Raw genomic sequence first — 7,861 nt, 5'->3', positions numbered from 1 at the left:
CCAGCACGGCAAGGACAGCCACATAAGGATGCTCAGTCACATGCTCATGCGTAAAATACCTGGCAGTGTCTAGGTATGTTCACGTTTGTTGCTGTTGGAACATGAAATCCAACCAGTTTCTTTTAGTTGAAGTACTCAAAACCTGACAGACTTGTTTTGTGGTTATGTAATCACAGGGTAACTGCATGGAAGTTGATGGCACTGGCGCCTCACGTGAACAGAAGAAGGTGTTTTTGGACGCTTTTCCACGGTACATTTGTTTTAGTTAGAATGCAATATCAATTATGTGTTATCATCAAGTGGCTCCGGTAATTGAAGTGCCCCTTTTCATGACACAGTTTAGAGAGATTATGTACAGATTAAGACATCTCAGAGTGAACATGTACAGATATCATGCAAATGGTGTGCACATTCACAAAAGTATGGTTCCGATTGTATTTGTCGTAACCCCGTCCGTGGCTTGCCTCAGGGTAAGGAGTGGTAAAACTTAACTGTGCTGCACACTCACCCGACAGATTTTGAGTTCGAGAGAGGGAGCTATGCTTCATTGATCCTTGTCACGTGGAAACATGACTTTGGCAACTTTCAGGAGCCGCTAAATGTAATCAGAGGCTGAGTTTGTGCTGCACCTGCTGCTCATATCATTTGTGTATGCCAAGTCGGCAGGATCATGAACGGAAACGTGCTGTGCAAGTGACAGGCAACATTTACTCTTCATTGAAATATAGACACGCTGGCACTCACTTTTTTTCGTACAGGTGCCACACGCGTAGTTACAGACAGGTCATTTCCTGAGAGCGGACAAGACAGATACAGACCATATTTATTGGCCGCAGGGGGCTCTGCATGTCTGGCTTCCCAAAGCCTGAAGAATTTAGGACAATCATATCATGTGAAGCCTCCACCCACGAGACAGAAATAAACCATGATTCATTCATTCATTACATTTCATGCACTCATATTAATCCCTCAAGGGGGGGTGGGAGGGGTTCATATCCAGTACACTGACTCAGCACACATTTGCCAAGGCTTTAAACGACCCTGGAAAGAAGAAAATCTTGCAAATTTAAAATGATTTTCCTGACATTATTTTTGCGGCTGCTCAAAGTGGCATGTGGTGAGTGCATCTCCGTCACAGTCATAAAGGTCCGGGAACTAATCTTGATTTAGGCCTTTGCGTTTTCACATACAGGTATTTCCTCTCACATCCAAAAATATGCACGTTGAAACTCTAAATCCAGGGTTTCCTCCCCCAGTAAGCTATGATAATTGGTAGAAAATTGATGGATGCCTTAGTTTTGGAATTTTACAACATAAGCCAACACCGGTCTCGTTGAGTGCTACATCTGGGGACAAATAAATTAATCTTTTCTCACGATCAGATCAATGAATTTGCAACAATATGTTATGGTTATTGGTACAATGTTTTTTTCCATAATGAGCTCCAATGTTTGGCATATAAGCAACCATTGACACCTCCAACTGAACAACATACGCATGGTGCTCCAATGTGGTTGGGAAATATAAATTAGAAATATTTCACAGGACAATTTTGGGTGCAAAATCTTGAGCATCAAACCTTTTGAGCTAAGATGGCAAAGAAGAAGAGATGTTCCATCTTTAGTATGACAAAGACCCAAATCATCCATGCATCCATCCGATTTCTCGGCACGGTACATCCTGACTGGTCGGTAGGCTGATGCTGGGCACTTACAGACAATTAACACTTCACACTCCCATTCACACCAATGGACATTGGACAATTTCTCAATCTTACATGCCTATTTGGGGAATGGTGGTCAAAGCCAGAGTTTCCAGAGAAAATCGCAAGCATGGAGAGAACATGCAAACCCCACATGGGAAGCTCGGAGCCGAAACTCACAAAAAATATGTTTAAAAAAAGCAAATTTCCAATAATTGGATCTGTTACATAACATCACATATCTGGTTAACAATGACATTTTTTACTCTCAGGTTTTTCTAACACACAGGATAATAATGAGTGTGTTTAGGAAGCTTTTCTCCAAGTTTTTTTATCCGTCCAACTCAGCAGAAACAATAAGACTTGTGCACGTTTTGAAAACTTTCCCACCAACTGTTTCTGTGATTACCCCAATGTCCCATGTGTTTTCAACAATGATCTTTTTTTCCATGTGGCAACGACCTTCGGGCTCCTGAATAAATCTAACAACACACCCACTGCCATTTAACAATTGCAGTTATGAGAGACATTCATCTGTTTTGATGGGAAAATGTTCACCCAAAAGCAAGTGACTCTGCGGTGTGGGATGTATTTGCATGCGCCTTCAACTTTTTTCCCATACAATTCTATATGGTCTGACCCACTAAAAATATTCAGAGGGTATTCACAATTGATGTCAATCATTCTAAATCCACAAGCAGCTGTAGTGCTTATGTATCTTTTTTTAAATCTGCTAATAAAAGCTGAATGTTTCTGTGAAAATTGTTGATGATTGTAAAGGCCATTACCAACGCAGCTCACCTGAAGGCAGAAATATAAAATGAACACACAAATGCATCCCAACAAAGCTGTGTAATGTCTGCATAGAAAACAAAGCTGAGAAAAGCTAAACAAACACCCCAGCAGTTACGAGTGAAGCTGTAGGAAGATGACGAGAAAGCTCCAAGAGGTTGGCCTACGGTTCAGAGTGAGAAGTTCCTGTTTATGAGTCCGGCAAATACGGGCTTGGTCCCTTCAAAAAGAACTCAGACGAATGACGGGAAGACATGCAAGTGCACAACTTCACGTCGTCTATGGCTTGCATACCAGTAGATGTCAAAAACATTCATCCATCCATTTTCTGTACCGCATATTGTTTTTAGGATTTCGGGCAGTTGGATCCTCTTATCCTATCAGATGGCCACCAATCAATGACATGGAACGTATCGAGACAGACACGTGACGTGAACATTATCACCCATTATCTCATTATCACCGAGCAGCAACTGAACACATGCCAAGTTGTGGCAAGTGAATCACCACGTCAGTGACGTGTGTAAAAAAAAAAAAAAAAAAAAAAAAAAAACACACACACACAACAACAAATTAAATTCAACTGTTATTTTTCTGTACTGATAAATTCCCCCTAAGACACCAAAAAACAATCAGGTGTTTATCAACATCCTGTATCCAAGACGGACGGACATACAGCCTTAAGCTGATGCAGTCTAGGAGGGGCAATACTACTTTCCTTTAAGATCAAATATTATATTATAAAGCGAAGAGTTAAGGCCGGTCTCCGACTTGGGCCTAATCATCTCCTTCGTCATTTTGCCATAGGCCAAGATTATGGAGGATCAGTGATGTAACAATGTAACAATCCCTATATGAAACAAGCATTTTTGGTTTGAATGTTTTGGGTCCTTTTATAACAGTTCCTCGATCATACATGTATTCTTGATGTAGGTGAATAACCTTGTTTCCCCCTTTTCTGTAAGTTGTTTCAACAACACCACTACATTATTCACATGTTTAATGGTTAATGTTGCATCACTATAACATACAGTATCATTATTTACTACAACGGGACATTAAAAATAAAGGGCTTTATTTTGGTGACAAGCGTAAGTCTAGTGCAAAGTGCAGTCTAATTGCACATGGGTGGAGTTTTCTTTCGTTGGTATTTTCAGTTGCGGCTAGAAAGAAGTGTTTGCATCATTGTGGGAACAGAGCCTTCATCTTTCCCAAGGCTAGCATACTGTGCAGGACATCGGCAAACGCAAAGTACAGTTAAAAAGAATTGCAAGATCTCCACTTCTGGATGATGTTAAGTTGGATGCTGTCAAGTGGGCACTTGGTGAACACCTTCCATCCACAATCATGGACCAAAGTTGTGTCGCGGGCTGGAGAATGCTTTTAAAACTATATTAAAGATTCATCCGTCCATTGTATGAGCCGCGTCTCCTCGCGAGAGTTGTGCGCGTCTGGAGCCTATCCCAGCTGACCTCGGGCAGTAGGCGGGGTACACCCCAAACTGGTTGCCAGCCAATCGCAGGGTATATATTAAAGACGATAATAATTCATTCAATCAATTGATATGTACAATGATTCAGATGGATAGATGCACACCGTTATATTTATGAATGAAATAATATGACATCCACCGGGAGATAATAATCTGTCAGCCTGTGCCTTGATGAAACCCACCAAACTCATGTTACACCACCTGCACCACAATGTAGACCTGCTTTGTCACCAGATTGTTAGGTGCACCGGGGGTTTGTAGTAGAAAATGCTCCCCGCCCGGTGGACACCCGGAGAGGCGCAGCATAGTCTGGTACCGGTACAGTGTTGCAAGCACTATGCACGGAAATTCTTTATACTTTGTGTGTTTTATCAAAGCATGTCAAAGACCTTTTATATAAACACATGGGAACTGTTTGGAACAGATTTATAGATAAGTATGTAATCATAAAATTATAATAATAATTGAGTTACTTTCCGAGTTATTGACGTCACATGGTATACTGCAATCATCAACGCGCACACAATCAGGCCTCACATTCATACAATTGAGGGAAACCCAGACGAGACAGAAAGACCGAAGCCTTCTCCCCTGCAGCTAAACACAACAAACACCTTTCAAGGTCAACTTCAACGGCCACTTATCTAGTTTGAATCCAATGGCGAGCGGTATCACACCCAGCTGTGGTAACAGTGTAAAAGAGTCCATAAACAACCCACCCTTTGGACCCCAGGTGTCTGGGCGGGGGCCACTAAACATCCCTTTCTTGTGTCAGGAGGCTTCAAAGATTTTCGTGGGGATGGGATGGGGGTTTCCACCGAAAGGCATTGACCAACTTTTTTTTTTTTTCAAATGTGTTCCTGCTTTGATATTGTCTAAATGGAGGCCTTTGCTTTGGCGAGTCAACTCGAGAACAATGGAACAAACGTATACATTAAGGCCATTTGTAAAACATTGAATGTTGGTGTTTTGTCTGCTTTACGTTGAATACAAAACAACACTGTTTTTGGTTAGCAACATAGTTTATTTTGTCTTCAATTAACTCATTCACTGCCATTGACGGATATAGACACCAAAAAAAATACATTTCTTTGACCTGGGCTGGCAGTGAATGAAATAACCAAATGTTAACCAAAAAATAGACCTGTGGATAATTTGCCAAGAAGTAGCAAGTGTATGATTGTTTAAATTTGTGATAGAGTTCAGGGGTCTCAAGGGTTAACTCTCTCGATGTAAAGGGGAGTCAGGGAAACTAAGTCCTGAATCTCAAGATAATGTCTACGACAGAGCCAAAGTAAATGTGTGCTTTTTCTAGATAATTGTGTTGTGTTCATCGTATTTGTATATGCTCCTATCTTTAAATGTCAGCTTGGAAAAGAAGAAAAACAGCTCAAGTCTTGGAGGGGCGTCAGTGGCACATACATTTCTTTGTGCTCAAAAAGACACATTTGTGTTCTACTATACTTTCTCCAGACACTGTGTTAATTCTATTGTACTCACATATTAAGTACAGGGGGGGGGTGCAAAGGTAGGTATACTGTAGAGTCCTTTGTAGTATCCAGAGATGCCAAATCCAGGTCCAGAAGGTAAAAAGCGTGCCACAGTTTAGCTTTAGCCAGAGGTCTTTCTACTCATCCTGCATAAATGAGCTCTTGAGTAGCGCACTTGTGGCTAAAGTCAAACTGTGGCAGGGTTTTTACTCTCTGAACTGGGATTTGACACCTCAGGATATTACTGTACTTTTGCACGCTCTATTTAACCATGGGTATTGTGGTTGACTTGGTTTTATTTAGATCCATGCCAATTTTGAGTGAACACGAATCCTTCATTTAGGAGAGTATACTCATACATTAAACATTGAATAGGTCCGTATTATTGAGAAATGATGTAACAGCAATAATTTACAACCCAGAACCTTTTGTCAAACTAAAAAAATAAATGTTTATGACATGCATGGGGGAGGCTCTATTGTGTTCTGGATCTTCTTTGCTACATCCAGCACATGTTGTAATGAAATTCCAAGAAACTATCATTGCAATCTGGAGTGGAATACTCACCTCAGCGCAAGGAAGTTTAGTTTAGGCTTAAGGCCATCGGTCTTTATGACACAAAACACAGTGAACAACACTCAAGAATGACTAAGAAAAGAACCTTGGACTAATCTGAGCACTGTTTGAAATCCTGCAGTAGAATTGTGAAAGGAGTTTAAACATGCCGTCTGGTGAAGGCACAAAAGAATATATTTCATTCTGTAAGGCCACAAAATAGCTATACCTGATTTTCATGAGTTAATTTTCGGTACATTTTCATGTACTTTTTCTAGCAGTTTCAAGTTACTTCAACCACTATTTTGGATTTTTCTTTCTTCGGATAGGGTACTGATAATATGGCCCATGAGTATCTAGATTGGTCACTATCAGGTGTATTTAAAAAATGGATTGTAATCAGAGTACAAAAAAAAAATCACAGACAGTTATTCTTGCATCGTACTTCAATGTATTGCTATGACATCAGGTTCCGTCCATCACCATCTGGTCACTCAACAATTTGTTTTCATACATTCCCTTAAAAGGAAGGGCCTCTGGAAGCAAAGTGCTTCCTGGTTGCATGGCGGGACAACAGAAGAGCCATCCAGAAAGGCATGCTTGAGAGGAGAGACTTTGATGAGCCCCTGCAGTCCAGGAATGTTGACTGCCCCATGAACAAATAAGCAGCCATAATATGTAGTGCATAAAGAAAATGTGCAACATACATGGAACTTCCACGATCCTCGGACTGAAAACGTAACGGTTTGCAAGAGCTGCAGATGATATAAGGCAAAATAACAGCAATCGATTTGTAAAAAAAACAATGCATGTTATCTTAATAATGTCCGAGACTCTGTAATACAGTGCATTATAAAAAAAATACAAAACACAAGCAGAGAGATACTCATTATCCTGTAGGCCCAAAAGAGACAAAATGACACTGAAATCATCATTGAATAAATGCTGATTGTAACAAACAAAGTGATAATAGCCGGAAGCGGTGTTGAAGACGACACATTACATTGATTATGATCATATTAATACCATTCAGATAGTCAATGAAGTTTCATATAAAATGCCATGATGCATGAAGGCAGATAACATGTAGTCAAATGCATCTGTGAAATATGAGATGAAGGCAGTGTTGTGTTGCATTACATGGAAAACCATAAACAATATCATTGACACAAAATGTTTTGATGCACATGATTTAAATTCCATAAATATGTCCGGCAAGCAACCTCCACCCATGACCTGCTCATCGAGGTTACTGTGTAGCCTTCGCAACCGGTTTAAATCACTTGCAAGTGCGTGTTGTGCCTTTTCACTACACATGCAGTCCATTTGGGCCCCAACAAGGACCTACCGGGGAGACGGCTCAGGGTGGGTCACTGAGCTCATGGGAGAAAAGGCTACTTCAGGGGAGGAGGGGGTTCTGTACAGACAGTAATGTTGCTATATTGGGATTAGAATGACAACCGTGAGCGCTCAGCCTTTCTTCATCTCAAATGAAGATGAATGGTGGCCATCGCTTATGATCACAGTCAGGTACACTTTTCAAATGGAACCATTCTATCAAGTAAGCACCTGAAGAATAGTTTTCTACACTGTCAACCTCTTGTTGCCTCGTCCCCAGTCCCCTCCGACCCCCATTTCATCTGCCTCGCTATGTTTTTTGTCGACACACCATCTCAAAAGTGGTCCCTCTCAAATGTTGCATAGTTGAGATTGACCCGTCAAGGCATAGTCGAGAGCAGGTTGACCGCTTTTAAATGAAGGCTGCTTCAGTGTTGGCAAAATTGAGAAAAGACACCAAGTCGCAATTAAAGACAGTGACTACACAAGAAA

The sequence above is a fragment of the Idiotropiscis lumnitzeri genome, chromosome 6, assembly GCF_059441095.1.
Source record: "Idiotropiscis lumnitzeri isolate Australia: NSW breed Sydney's pygmy pipehorse chromosome 6, RoL_Ilum_1.0, whole genome shotgun sequence".
NCBI lineage: Eukaryota > Metazoa > Chordata > Actinopteri > Syngnathiformes > Syngnathidae > Idiotropiscis > Idiotropiscis lumnitzeri.
This window is presented reverse-complemented; position numbering follows the sequence as displayed.